The 16,467-nt window shown below is 38.6% G+C and overlaps 1 protein-coding gene across 26 annotated transcripts in view; it reads left to right on the top strand.

Moving 5' to 3' along the window:
* The window catches only part of adgrb2 (adhesion G protein-coupled receptor B2), a 345,493-nt gene that overhangs the window by 14,039 nt on the left and 314,987 nt on the right, over nt 1-16,467 (top strand). The window lies entirely within an intron of this gene.

Here is a 16,467-nt window from a genome sequence, read left to right as displayed (position 1 = left end):
TCGCAACTATTTATGGAGCTCTCTTTGTGCACAGGAGCATTGTCATGCTAGAACAGACTTGGGTCTCCTAGCTCGAGCTAGCGGAGGGTTTAATGCTAGTGCATCCAAGGACATCCTATACAATGGCTTGCCCTTAACTCTGTGGTAATGAATTTGGGGTGGAACGACATGCGGCCTGAAAAGTTGGGTGTCCCAATACTTTTGCATTATATAATGTAGTTGAATTGTGGTAAAAATGTAGAGTGATTCAACCGAGTATGAAAACCGCGCTGCAAACATAGCAGATCGTTCACCTTGGATAACACAGTAGCCAACACATGAGCAACAATTCATTACGATTTTCTAGTTTTGTGTCCCATTGTTACGTAAAAATTCGAATTTGAATTCCATAAAATCCTAACGACCGGTTTCCCCTCCATTCGGATCACTGATTGGAAGTCACGCCGATCATCTCACCAGGGTCGTTTAACTCAATTTCTATGGCACTTTATAGCGGTCTATTCCTCTCACGCACTTCACACGCTGTTGTCCCTAAAGCAGAATTAAAGCCGCGAGCTCACAATCAATCCGTCATTGTTTGTTTAGCAGCGTGCGAACAAGAGGACCCGTCGAACCGATCTGAAACGAGGTTATTACACCCGCCCTCCTTCGCTTCGAGATCCCAGCGTGTCGCAACGAGTAAGTTTCAGAAACCCGCCGAAATATCAGCCGCAGAAACAGCCGCGTCGTAATAATCCTCGCACTGCTGCCTTCACTTCATGACATTTAGCGTCGTGCGAAGCAGATAGCATGATGGACATCGAATGGGATCCTGGTTCGCACTGTTTATATAGTCACTGCCTTTTTAAAAAAAATTTTTTACGTTCCACTCAAAGACCATTCCCTTGATTTTCTCTACTAATAATTGGATGATCTAGACACAATGAGACTGATGCATCAGGCTAAGCATGAGCGCTTAGCGTAGCGCGTTGTGCACTCGGGCAGCAGGGGATCGCGGGCAGTTCGAGATGAGCGCAGCTGACGGGCGCCACAGCCGTGGATTCTGAACCAATCCCGTTTCGATGAAGGTGGTTAAGTGAAAAGCAGTCCCTCGAATAAAGGTGATTAGATACGGACTCGTTGTTCTGAAGATGAAACGGCACAGACAGCAGATGGAACCCAGGGCCAGAAGAATTCAGTGCTACAAAGGGAACGATTTTGTTCTTTATGCATTATTTTTTAGTATCTGAATCTGGAATATACAGTGATGTAAAATGCATAATGCATGCAATGAGTTGTATTATGGAAATTCATATACAGTATCTCACAAAAGTAAATGCACCCCTCACAATTCAGCGACCATTTTAATTTCTTCTCAGGAGACAATACTATAGAATTGAAACTTGGATACATATTTTAGAGATATATTTTAGAGTAGTCAAGGTGCAGATTGTACAGGTTTACTGTCCCTGGAAAAGAACTCAGCATACAGTTTTTTTGTCAAAAAAACTGGCAACCAAAATTGAGTACACCCTCAATGATAACAGCCATACGTGGTGTAAATGTGCAAAACCACACATCCTATTAGATAGATAGATAGATAGATAGATAGATAGATAGATAGATAGATAGATAGATAGATAGATAGATAGATAGATAGATAGATAGATAGATAGATAGATAGATAGATAGATAGATAGATAGAACAGAGTTGGATGGATGATAGATAAATAGAAATTTTAGAAAGACATGCAGATTCAAAAATTTTGACAGACAGACAGACAAACAGACACAATGACATCGCCGTGCTCCAGGCTTTGTATCTGTACAAAATTGTTATTTTATTATTTCAATACCGATCCAGTTGCTGTGCTCTTCCTTCTGGAGCATTTCCCAAAGTAAACGGTGTGAGCGATATCATCGAAAATAAATAGGCCATTAATAACAGGCTGAAGTACAACATACGCTCTTGTTCAATTCGCCGTCGTTTATTATTAACGTTGCCGGACAGCCGCGGAAGAACAGAACGCGAGCGTGCGATAATGTGGCAAAAGAGATCCGTGAAAATGAGACCTATATGTATGGTGCTGTGGTCCTCGTGCACAGGAAGCTGAGGATTAAAACACATTTTCATGCTGGTGGTTGCAGTGGGATGCGAGGCACAGTCTTCTCTCGTCTCCGTCCTCGGGTGGCTCGTCTTAATTTGCATGTCTGTTGCAATTTATTAATGAGTCAGTGTGTGGCTTCGACTGTGTAAGTGTTTTGGCCCTCTGGCCATGGATTTTTTTTCTTTCTTTTCAGGACCCATGACCTTATTACGCATAATAAGACCTTATAAGACGTGTATAGGGCCGGTTGTGTCACGTGTCGCCAAGATGACTGGGCACCGTGTCTGATTCTTTATTATAATACTTTATTTCATCCTTGAACATGGATTCAAAGGTGGGTCTATCTATCTATCTATCTATCTATCTATCTATCTATCTATCTATCTATCTATCTATCTATCTATCTATCTATCTATCTATCTATCTATCTATCTATCTATCTATCTATCTATCTATCTATCTATCTATCTATCAAAATTTGTGAATCTTTCGGTCTTTCTAATATTTCTATTTATCCATCATCTTTCCATCCAACTATCTGTTCCATCTATCTAAATTATTTATCCATCCATCCCTCCATCTTGTCTGTCTGTCTGTCTGTCTGTCTGTCTGTCTGTTTGTCTGTCTGTCTGTCTGTTTATTAATCTGTCTGTCTTTCTGTATATTTTGCTTACTTATTCATCATCCATTTATCTCTCCATCTGACTATCTATCTCTCCATCATCCATCTATCCATCTGTCTGTCTCTCTGTCTATCTTTTTTTTTTTATTTCTTTATCCACCTAGCTGTCTGTACAGACTGATTATCCATCCCTGACGAGGTGCTTTGTTTAAGTGTACACTTGTATGACGTGTTGCCGGATGACACATTTTGTTGTTAATCGGACACACAAACAGCTCTGTATCTCAGCAGTTATCCTGCTTCTGGTTTTATACTGAATGCTGTATTTCCTCAATATAAAACAGCTTGAAGCAGTGTCATGTGTCAGAATTTCACTTTGCAGTTGCTGCTGTGGTTGTTAGGCAAGACAGTAATTACACAAAACAAACTGTCAAAGTGTCTTGATCAATTTTGCGAGAGTCCACGGAGCACTTGAGCAGATTTCGTAAAACAATATGTATTTCAGAATTCCGAAATGAGGTCGCGTTCACTTAAAAAAAAGGCTAATCACTTCTAGCAGGGACTAGCACCAGCGTATATATATATATATATATATATATATATATATATATATATATATATATATATATATATATATATATATATTTATTTATAGCTGGAAAAGTCCAGTGTCTCAATACTTTTGCCTGTTTAGTAAATAAACAGAAGGTACACTTTTTATTTATTTATTTATTTATTTATGTCAGTTTATTTTGTTGTGGAGGAAGCTTGCCAGAGTGAGGGACCTGGATAAGACTTGAGGTGTGCATTGGGACTGGGCTCCCATGGGACACAAAGTAGCAGGAGGAATTCTATTATTCTCTCAGCACAAGTGCATCGTCATATGTGCATGTGTATTTATTATTCTATTCATTATTTCTCCTTCTTCTCTATATCCAAAAAATTCCTGGTGATTGAAAATCGGTACTGCATTTCACACTGCACGTAGCCTTTTAGCGGTGAATCATTCCTCCTCTTAAACACGTCTCCTTTCACTGGAGCCACAGCTGCACCGCTCGCATGCATGATCTCTAATGGAAGCAGTTTTTTTCCCTGTACGGTTTTCCTGGGGATTTGAAACAAAGGCAAATTGTGTTTTTGTGCAAATTCGACAGGAAAGAAAGCGCAAAAGTATAAACGGTTTATTAAAAAATGCTTATCTGTTTTGGCCGACCTTTCCTCACGATGTCCATCTTGTGAATGTGAAAGTGTGACCGAATCGATTTCTTCTCCTCCGTCAGGCGAAACAGCTATTAAACAGCTATTAAAAACGCATTGTGCAGTTTGCTACAGATGCGGGTCGTGAGCTCTGACTGGCGCGCTCTCCGGCCGCGGAAAATGCAGACGCTATTGTGCGCCTCCTAGAGGCAACATCGCAATCTGATCCGTTAAAGCGCCATCTTCAAGCAACATAGGATTTATGCTAAAAGAGAAAAGAGAGAAAAGCTAAGAAATGAAGAGAATAGAAAAATTTTATACGTGTTTGTGTACAAAAATATATTAAGTCGTAAGTCTTAATCGAAAAATATAAAATGGGAAAACAAAAACAAACAAAAAAAATCTGCAATAATTGCATATGAGTTTTAATGAGAATGAATGATTTATTTTTTTAGCATTTGTTTAAAATAAAGTTTCATATATTTTTTCGCTTGTTTTACTCTCCCACTTTTCCACTTGTCAAAATCATACTCGGATCGAAACTATAAAATTACATGTTGTATTGAGCACCGAAACAAAAATATTGGTATTTCAGCCAAATCTCATGCTTTTTATTCTTTATTTTCTTTAAAACAGCTGCTATTTGTCTTGATGACAGCTTCTCCAACAGTTTTGTAATGTAGATGATGGAATGCTTTCCTCGTCCTCAACAATCCTTAATCTCCCTCGTGTGTGGAGTATTTTTGGCGACGTTTTCCTTCAGTCTTTGTTCGGTGGCCTTGGATGCATCTGAATGAATAAATGAATATATGAATAAATGTATGCGGTGTAAAAGTATGTATAAAAGCGTAAATGGATATAGTTACGTATCAAAAGGCTTGATTGTTTTGCTTTTCTGTAAAATTGTGTGATTGCAGTAATAAAAAAAACCTTAAAGATGTAAGAACGAGGTACGGCAAAGTGTTACGCATATGCTATACGTTTAGCCGTACGAGGTCGACCTTCCAAACGGTTACCACAAATCTGCACACAATTGTATAGAAAGAATTTGTATGACGTTTTCTCTTTGAACTGAGACACAAACCTGTTCCAGCATGACAATGCCCCAGTGCACAAAACCAGGCTCTATGAAGATTTGCTTTACATGGCTATAGAACCTTATTGAACCATGACACAATCTCCTGCAACTAGCAGAACATCTACAGTCTGGGATGAAAAGCCTTATTTTTAAATACCATGCATTGCAATTCTGTTTTATTTGTATTAACAATGTCACAAAGCAGCATTAAAGAAATAAATAGAAATAAAAAAAATTAAAGAAAGAAAGAAAGGTGCTGTTGAGAAAAATAACACTAACAAAATGCTTTAATTTGCTAAGCAATAAAAAAAAAGAAAACCTACTCTGGATGCCAAAAATGCAATTTTTTTAATATTGACGACTTTTATTTCTTCAGCAAAGCCCGCTTGCCCATTTACACCATCTGTCCCTTGTCGCTCGACTGAAATCCTTCCAGTATGCAAAATTGACAGCACTGAAATTCACACTGCTGACTGACATTTAGCGTCTAAAAAAAAAAATTAAATAAATAAATAAATAAAACACCAGGATCAGCAGTGGATTGTTTGAACAGTGGATTGTCGCTACAGTCCACGGATTTGTCCCAAAACGGATTAAAGAATAGTTGGAGCAGATTCCAAGCATGTTCTGGCTAATTTTGCAAATGTGCCACGGGGCTCAAAAGAACAAGGTCCTCGTGTACAGCGACTTTGCGGAGATTTCGTAATTACTGTGTGAAAATCTTGGACTATGTGTGTGTGTTATAAAGCAGTGGGAGGTATTAGAAGGTTCTGACTGGAAATATATATAATATTAATGTTCATGAAGTTACTGTAGTATGAAGAATCCTTTATATGATGCTGTGCGGGTGTGGATTTTCTTAATCGGAATTACCGAATCATCTTATTATGCATTATATAACTAACAGTGGAAAAAAAAAAACATTTAACAATACTAATTAGTTTCTAAGCAGCTTCAGATTAGCTGCTTATTTGAGTCTGAGGAAAACATCTCATTCAAGGCAGGTATTCGAAGACCTCGTCTGGATTTTTTTCTACCGAGCAAACTGTTCAAATAAACTGCTTTTTTACATCCCTGGCATCAAGATGGAGGTTCACCCTGAGCTACAGCATGATAAATTGGTTTAATAATACCGCTAGTGGTAGCAATGCGGCATTTCGGGTTTTCTTTTTTTTTACATTTTCAAACTGGTATTAATTCTTTGTGTTTTTTTGCCTCAAAAATACCTACGGATTTCTTTATTTATACTGAAAAAACATGACTGAGAATTACTCAGTATTGCCGCCTTAAAACTTGCTACCTTTAAGGCACGTTTTGGTGAATTCGTATCTGGAAGCGGTGGATATAACTCTCTTTGTTTTTCCCTGATGGGAATCCTGCCCCAGCATACACATTGTTTTCAGGACATGCCCCAGCCACAATGTATTCCTAAGACGAATTAAACGTATGAACGAAACGAATTTATCTTCCGAACACGAAAATGCGAGGACACGATCTGTTTAGCTTCGAGGTTGTTACTATAATTGCAGAGAACATCGTGACATGCCACAAACCAGTATGTAATTAGTATAATTATTATAATCATAATCATTTCATATTGTTGTTTATTAAATTGATATAAATAGACACATCTCATATTCAACCTAATCACTTGACTTGTCACAGCTACGGTCGCTCCATGATAGAAACTCGACACCACATGGACAAAACGCTCCACTCTTCAGGCAAGATGTTTCACTAGATACTGGAATGTGCTTGTGATTTTTGCTTATCAGCCAATTAAGAAAGTCAGGTCTTGATGGAGGTGAGAAGGTGAGGAGGCCTAGGGGTGTGGCGTTCCAATTCAATCCAACGGTGTTCAATAAGGTTAAGGTCAAAGCTCTCTAGCAGGTCACTCAAGATCTTCCACGTCAACTTATGTAAACGAGAGCTTCATATTGCTGGGACAATCTTGGGTCTCCTGGTTCAAGTGCAGGGGAAATTTCCTGCTACAACATTCCAAGCCATCTGATACAATGGTGGACATTTTCGACAGATTCAGCTTGGGAAAATCAGGATGAGGAACAATCACCCAGAAGAAGAGCTCAAGTAGGAAGGAAATCAAAGAAGGTAACTCTATATATGAATGATGCTACAGTACTACTGTTCCTTTTCTCTCAACGCAGAACGAAACATGACAAAAATACTCGTTACAACAATGAACGTGGTCTATAGAGACGTGGAGACAAAAAAAATGTGATCTGGTCAGATGAGTCATCTTTCATCTTTCCATCTCATCATATTCTCAAGTGGGCGGCTGCATGGATGTCGCAATGCCTGACCCGTACAGTGAGGGGCTCTGTTCTGCATTTTGTTTCACTTGGTGAAGGGGCTTCACCTGTTCCCACAGAAGCAAGGGGCACTGCGAATCGATATGCAAACACTGCTATTTAGAGGAGAGAAGTCTCCTCCTGGATGATAATGTCCCATCTCACAGCGTGAGGGCTCACTGAACAGATTTAACAATGCTTATTGAAAGGAATGTCTACTGGAAGAATGCCATTCATCCTTCTAGTTCAGCTCTACTTCCTAGTGCAGTGTGTGTGTGTGTGTGTGTGTGTGTGTGTGTGTGTGTGTGTGTGTGTGTGTGTGTGTACTGATGGATTCTTGTGCATCTCAGGGTCTGTAGTTGGACCAATTGAATCCGATTAAATGGAATAAAATGGTGAATTTTTCAGGGGCATGTATTTGAGTTAAAAACAGATCCTCCCTGTAAAATATGACTCCAATAAAAGTGTCGTTTTAAACGTTCACTTGAGTAAAAGTAAAAGTATCCAAAGTGCCACGATTTATTACGGCTATAATGTTCCTGTTATCATTTTAGTCACAAGACTCTTTGACTTAATCACCTCAGTTTATGTGAAAAGACTCGAATGTGACTCTCAGCACACTGATCTATTAATAGAATGATATTAATGACTCAACTACTGATTGATTTCTATTAAAATCATCATGAGCCCAAAATCTTTTAAACTACTAAATAAATAAAAAATCATGCTAATAAGGCAACGGGTGTTGGGGCGAGTTCGAAATGATGGAAATTCTTCCATCATTTGTTCCTCTCTAAATGTTCTGCCTGCTTTTGTAGACCTGTAGGTTGGTGATCAGTAGATACCAGTGAAATACCACCAATCGAAACAAGTTCAAATCAGAGCGCGTTAGTTTTTTATCCACTCGTAATTAAAAAGGAACGACTGATTTCGCAAAATGTAGTCGAGTAAAAAGTCAAATATTTGACTTTGAAATGTAGTGAAATTAAAGTAAAAGTCTCCTCAAATTGAAATACTTCAGTAAAGTACAGATACATGAAAAAGGTACTTAAGCATAGAATTCCATTTACTTTGTTATTGTCCACCACTGGTATTTTATTGGATTTATGTGGAAGGTGTTGAGAATTACAAAGGTCTCCATTGAAGTGTATAAATATATATATATATATATATATATATATATATATATATATATATATATATATATATATATATATATATATATATTTATCCAGACGTGATGGTGGTCCCTTAAACTTCATAAGGATGAACCTTGAGAGGAACCAGACTCACTTGTCTTCATCTGGATGATGCCTGAGATCATTATAGTTTCATGATTATCGACTGTTTAATGCAAAAGAGACTCGATGCAAAAAATTTCCGCTACAGTTGCAGTCAACTGTTCGAATGAATCCCAGAATAATAGTCAAATAAATGTACATGAATTGATATAATACAATGTTCCATTTTATAATGGAGTAAATTATTATTAGAATTGTATTAATTGGGTTTAGAGGAAAAATCATCCTTAGTAACTGCCTTGTCAGGATTAGGATTAAATTCAGCTATTGCTTTGTTTGAATTCATTTTTTAAGGATATAAAACCATGATAATGGGTTAGAAAATACCACAGGGGAGGTGCAAACTAAAAATAAGTTGTCCAAAGGATCTTTGGACTTTTTTCAAACTGGAATAATGTAGCTGAGGTTGAGTAACTGCAAAAGCCTGGAATTTCAAGCTGTGCTGACAGTGCTGGGATTTTTACCTCTGGTTAAAAAAAAAAAAAAAAATACAAAAAATCTGTCGCTTAGAAATCCTTTTCATGAAGTATTTGACTGAGAGTTGCATTTTTCCAAAAGGAGCTGACCGAGTACAATCGGAGGTATTCCGAGCAGTACGTATGTAATGCTTAACATTGACTTTGTCTCATATTATGAGGGTTTGAAAATCTCTTCTGGAAAGGCTTGACCATGTCATGTCTTTCGGGTTATTAGTTCTCTTTGTAGCTCAACTCGAGTTTGATATCCAGTGTTATTGACTGTCTTGCAGGCATTGCCGGACCCCATTTTGGTTGCTTTAATAGGATTTTCGAACTAGTTTCATAAAAAGCACGATTTCTATCCTGATTTGAACACTGGAAAGCATTTCATCATGGATACACCTTCAGGGGGCTCGAGTCATTAACGCGGTGCAATTTGCAGGTTAGCGTTAGTGCGTCGCTATTTTGCTTTTTACATGAAAGCCTTTGTTTTGGTTTTTTTTGCCTTTGCACTGTACCAAAGCAGTGTGAGGTTTTGAAAACATTGTAAGCCAAATAAGTCATACTTGAATATTGTAGTAGCGCATCCACACATTATACCAAAAATCTGCCACCAAATCTTTTTGTTTGTTAGTTTTTGGACAGGCAAGCATGACAACGAAAAACTGAGCCCTTAGTGTGCAATGACTCACACACGAAATAAAAGCCAACCATAGTCCCCGCTCCAGAATATCCTGCTGAGATCGCTTAGTTTTACATCCATCTGGTACCACCGTTGTCTGGAGGACCGCTGCATCGCTGCTTTTGGGAAAAGGAACCGTTTCAAAGCCTGTTAGAGAAACACCCAGGAGGTCGTAACAACGATTTGCGCGTATTGAACATATCCGATAGGCTTTCTTGGCAAATACAGTACGAGATGGAGATCTGCGAGAAGGTCCGTGAAGTTCTACACAACGTCAAATTAATCGACTCCAGGAATGAACGTCTTGACAAATCAATGGACCTCTCGGATATCTACTCTTTCTGTGCTTGGAGATTGTGCACCTGGGAATGGCAAATGATCTCTCTAAGCAGCAGAGATTAGACTGAAGAGGTTAATAAACCTCCCTCAGTCCTCTTCTATAGTACACTTCTGATGAAGCGCTAACACGCTAAGATACGGATGTATTAAAGGAGAGTCTATTAAAGGAGGTACTTGAATTTTGTTATTATGTGGATAGTATTGGGGGAAGGATTACGACGTGTTACACACATGGGTTCTGAGTTTTGTTTCATTTTTCAAAGAGGATTGGCATATGATTATTTAAATCAAGCACAACAGCACCAACAGGATGGGACCAAAAAGTAAACTAAGGGTTGAGATATTTCTGGACAGACCACAAGTGTAAAATCTCTTGAGTAGTGGTAGACCAGAAGCAGTTTGTGGACACCTGATCATAAGGTGTGTATTTTTTTTTAACATCTTATTCCACAATATTTCCTCATTTATCGCTATTGTAATAACGTCCATTCTTACGAGATGATGTTTCACTAGTCCACATATGGAGCGTTCATACAGCCATTGGTGCTCATACAGCCAGTTAGTAATGTCTGAGATCTGATGCAGGTGAGGAAGTCAGAAACCTCGGGTGAAGTTAGAGCTCTATTTTCATCCTGATGGTGTTCAATTGGGTAGGTAGACAGACAGAAAGGCAGGCAGGCAGACAGACAGACAGACAGACAGACAAAGAATTTCATGCTACCACATCCAAAGACGTCTTTTACAATGGTGTACCTCGAAGATTGTGGTAACAGGAAGAGCTACATATGGCTGATCCAAAACTGACATCTTCAAACAAGTATCTCTCCTTAATTGCCTTTTTAGCTTTATTGCTATTCTTTCCAGGCTTCTTGGTAGCATTTTCAACCACTTGAGGACCCACGATTTGGACTTAAACTGCACAGAAAGGGCAGCGCTATGGAGGGCGGTCTGGCACTATCACAGCTATCGTGAGACTCTTCGTTCATCTGTTTTACCGTGAGAGTTGGTCAAACATGTAACGATGAAGCAAATATGTTAAAAAGATATAAAGCAATACTATGCATTATTAATACATTATATAAACAGAGGTATTTCCAGAAAGATGTTTTCAGCCATGCGGTTCTTCCGCAAAAGGGTTGTATAATTGAGTGTATGTTTGGATGGGTAGCATTAAATGTTCCTTTTGGGACTAGGAGACCCAAACCTGCTCCAGCTCCATGAAGATATACTTTAAAGGGGTTGGAGTGAAAGGTCTTGAGTTGCCTGCAATACCAGTGACGTCGACCCTGTTAAACACCTTTGGGATGAATAGGAATGCTGACGGCACCCCAGAAGAACCTTATTACTAGCGCTCAGTGTCACTCGCTTTCTCTACATTCAGGACGAATTCCTGCTAATCTGGATGATATTCTCCCAAATGAAATCCCACTCTCTGTTGCTTTGTTTCAACCTCCGGAATACCGAGACGCACATCCGGCGCTACATCCTAAACTGGCGGCGCGATTAAAAGATCGTGAGCCGAACGGAGGCCGAACTATATTTTTATTAAGTATAAGACGGCAGGCTGTTTTGCTTGATTCTAATACCGCTGGTCATATTAATATCTCAGTAATCGTGCCTGAGCACACATTGTTTGGGTTATTCTCACCTCTCCACCCCCATCGCATCCGCCGTCCACGCACGGTGATTACATTTCCGACTCTTGCTCGATAATGTGTTTATTCCTATGCAAACTCGATCTATTTCGTGCATTGATTAATCCAGATAAAGGCTTTCAAATGCACACACAGACACACACACACACACACACACACACACACACACACACACACACACACACACACACACACACACACACACAGAATCCCCTTTAAAAAGACAGACAGGCCTCGTTTCACACAAGCATTCCGCTGCTTTATTCAGTACGAGACCTTGGCTCGAAAAGATATCCATTTGCAATCGATATGCAATAAAAAAAGAAGAAAAAAAAAACCTCATTAAAACATTACACTGCGGAAAATTAATTCCCGGGAAGATAAATTTGCGATAAGTCACGACGGATATCGTTCAGCCGTGCAAGGGGGAAAAATGTCTGTAAATTGGAAACGCGTAAGGAAAGAGAGAAAGAGAAAAGGATGAAAGTGAAGGGTTTCTGGTTATACCCACTGAGTAACGTCTCGAGTATCAGTGATGCTGCCCACATGTTCAATCTACAAACAATTAGAAGCTTTTAATTGCTCGTCCTCGCTTGTGCGACTGGAGCAGCGGGAAAACGGAGTCGAAGGGAGAGCGAAATCGAGTCGGAAGGAGTGTTCGGGACTTGGAGAAAGTAAACTAGACGTGGAGGAATTACCAGTGCAATTAAGCCATATGCTGGTGCTACGCGTGAGATGAAACAAACGTCATGTTACGATTAAATAAATATGTTAAAAACGATATAAAGAAATGCTACACATCATTAATGGTTAAAGATATTCCCAGACTTTTCCAGCCACACGTGGTTCCGTAAAATGTTACCATATAATTGGATGGATGTTTTTTTGGGTATGGGAACATGACATTTTCCCGTTGTTTGAACTCAGACCCAAACATGTTCCAGCAGGACGATGCTCCTGTCTACCAATTTAATCTAATGAAGATATACTTTATATACCTTTGGGATGAACTGGAATTCTGATGGCACCCCAGTTAAAAGAGAGCTACCACCCCAAAATCTGGTGGAACATCTTCCCAGAAGAGTAAACCAAAGGCAATTTGGGATCAAATATGGAATGAGATGTTCAGTAGGATCTTGTGGTCCAGTGTTCACAGCGGGTACCATTTGTATAAGATATGCTTTACAGTACAATTGTTTGGAGTAGATGATCTCCTGCTATAGAGCTCTAAACCCTCCTGGAGAGAATAACTGCACCCCAGGCCTCCTCACCTACATCAGTATATGACTTTATGACCAAATCTAGTGTAACATCTAGTAGAAAGCATGTTCCAAAATCTAGTGGAACATTTTAGAAGACTGGTGGATCCAAATATAATTGTAGATTTCTAGAGTTAAAAGAACATCTGGATTTCTGGATTATTATTTTTTTTAATCAGTCCAAAAAATGTTTGATTCTACCCTAATTTTTAAGTCCTGCCCCTTTATTTATGCTACACTTTCTCTACCTTGCTGATGAAAAAAAACCTCTGAAGCTATGTGCATATTGATTTTTCTTTTTCTTAACACAATGCTTAGTGCCTTCACGAAGAATGAAAATAATCGGGAACGCTGGCGAGAGGAGGATTTTCAAAGAAAACTCCGGAGGACCGAGGATCGATCCATTCTTTCAGCCGACTTATATCTTAGAGTAGCTTAATTCCTTGAACAGGAGCCGAAGACTTTGAAGATGAGGCTGGAAAGCCTCATTAGAACAGTGGATCGTCGAGCGTGCCCGATTGATTTGTGTGGTCAGATGAGGAAGATCGATGTGGCCGACAAGCGTGTGATCACGGGATAGTTGAACCGTGCAATTAAAACGGTCGATGGATTTTTTTTCTTTTTTCTTAATGATTCTGATTTGTTTGCATATAACATTTCATCGATTGTTGAAACTTGAAGATGCATGTAGGTAACTGTAGGAAACGTTTGTAATTTATTAGTAGCAACTTAATTTACTTATTTCTTCCTCGCAATATACGTGTGATTTTATATGATTTAAGCTAAGACGCCATTTTTTACCACCAGGGGTGTAAAGAGCAATAAAATATTCTACTCAAATAAAAGTAAAAAGAAGCTCATGCCAAATTTAAAGTAAAAATTAGGAGTTACTGTTTTATTTTTAAAGCGGGGGATAGAAGGGGGGATTCGAGTGCAGTTTAGAAAGGACAAGGGCTAATAAATCTCTAGCTGTTTTAATTAAAGGAGCATCTCTATAAATTAAGGTGCAATAAAAAAACAACAACAAAAAACAACTATAGTCCTTGAGTCTAATTTGTGTTATGCAAATTCGTAGTCATTTATGATAATGAGAGAAAGTACAAAAATGCAGATTCAGAATTCAGACAGCGAATGAAAGCATTAAACAACTTTCGATTCGCTGTCTGTCCTGTCCAACAACCAATCAGTGCAGTAGTTTCCGAAGTGCGTTTTTTTTTAACCCCTTGCATTATTTTTATTTATTTATTTTTACAAATATGATTTTTAAATGTAGTTAAATACAATATTTTAAATAAAATACTTCAATAAGATTTTAATAATTTAAAATGTTAAAACTATTCAAACTACTTACCGCCTCTGAATTTAATCTACAGTGTCAGAGGTACGATGTAGGAAATTATCCCTTCACTTGAGTCAGGAGAGAAACATATTGCAGAAAACTGATTTCCATAAAGATATGGGTTACATAGGTTGGAGTGGAAGATCTTCAACAACCTTCTTTAGAGCTCAACCCTATTTGAATTTGAACCATGACAGCACCCCAGGCCTCCTCACCTTACCTCACCTCAACCTACTGTTCATCAATATCTGAGTTGACACCCTTATGGCTAAATGAGCAAAATATCTTCGCAACATCTCCCAACATCTAATGGAACATCTTCCATGGTTCCACATTGTATCCAAAGTTCATGAGGCTTAGAATCTATCAAGATCGACAGACTAAAGGCTAAAACACTTGTTGATTGAAACTATTTACTCCAGATCTTTTTTTGGAATATACCATAGAGATGCCACAACGTCTCGTTCAACCTTCTTGGATACCTTCCTACACATTTATGCGTCTTGTAATCTACAATTTTAGACTTCACATCAAAATCCTGCGTTCTGCAACCGATATTTGCTTCCTGTCTAAATGCTCCGATTGTCCCTTTAGCAATGCTGCTACAGTCAGGCCTCGGCTGTCCATTACAACTGCAACCCGGTCGAGTCGTTTCCTCCGGCAGTTCACCCTCAATTAGATTTACTGTGCCATTGTGTCTAGTGTCGGAACAAGTTGTCAATGGATCGATGTCTTTCCCACTTACCGGTGAGCAATACGTTGCTAAGGAGAGTTTTCTGATGTGCAATATTTTTTATCAGGTCCTTTTGATTTCCTGTGTGGATAAGATGGCCAGGGGAGATTGATGAATCGAGGAAATTGGTTGGCAGGTGATTTCTTTCGCTGCTCCACTCTTCTGTGGCTGAGCTGCTTATGGAAAGCGCCAGTCAAGTGACAGGGTATTGTTCTGTTTTGGGGAAAAAAAAAAAGAATGCTTTAGCAAGAAATTGGAGGATTGGTTGTCGTGAAGAATAATAGCCACGGTCCAGCATCTGCTTGACCTAATAACTTGTCTGTGATTCTTTTTTTTTTTTTTTTAAGAATTAATAATTCATATGTAAATACTTCAGCTTTGTTATTCAAATTTAATTTCTTCTTGATAGTTGATTTATCGCTTAATCCAGAGGTCTCCGAACTTTTTTTGTGATTGACACATAACATGTCCTTTGTGTTGGAAACAGAAAATGGCATACGCCGGGGTGACTACCGGCTTTATTGTGAAGAGATTTTAGGATCGTTTTAAAGGTATTTATTATGCCTCCTAATGCAAGTTTAGTTTATTATTTTGTTCTGCACCGTGTAAGCATTACAAAACACTCCATGTAAAATAGTATTGAACTTTATTTACAACCAAAATACTGTATTTATTTATTATATAAATATAACGCTCTCCGTGCAGCGCGCAGTCTTGCTTGTAAAAACATACATGTGGTGCCAGTGATTCGCCTCTAGAGGCCGCTCTTGTAATGACAGCGGACCGGAAGCCAGACAAACTATCCGTATGGATTTTTGCCGATAGCCGATTGTTTCAGCGATCAATTATCATAGCCTCAACCTCTGTTAATAACTAAGGGTAAATTTTTTTTGTGAAAAAAAGCCAATGTTTATCATCAAATACAGATATGAGTAAAATAATGATAATTTTCAAAATATGTCTCTGGCATTGATCCAAGCGCCATTCGAAATGTGAGGGCGGAGTGTTGCTCAGGCTATCAGTCAGTACCAGCTCATGGCAACCTTGGAACATTGAGTCAACCTTTCAAGCTTTGCCAGGACATGAGTCATGGTCTGTAGATCTAGATCTGGACATTGTTACTGATTCAGGATCAGAAGAACTGGACCTGGTATCCTATAATCCTTAAAAAAAAAAAAAAAAAAACAGTTCTGGGCTGGATTTACTAACTCCTGGTGTTATTGCCTCCACGGTTCCAGATCAGCAGATTTAATGGAACTATAAAGACAAGACAGGAAGGGTGGTTTAATAGTAGGCACCATGTCAGTGTTCCTGATGCAAGCTGATCAAAGAGAATTTATTGTTGGCAGTAAAATTATTTAGTAAAAAAAAAAAAAAAAAAAAGATATGAATTGATTAAAGGTCAGCA

Source organism: Silurus aristotelis (assembly GCF_946808225.1).
Source record: "Silurus aristotelis genome assembly, chromosome: 6".
Taxonomy (NCBI): domain Eukaryota; kingdom Metazoa; phylum Chordata; class Actinopteri; order Siluriformes; family Siluridae; genus Silurus; species Silurus aristotelis.
This window is presented reverse-complemented; position numbering and strand designations above follow the sequence as displayed.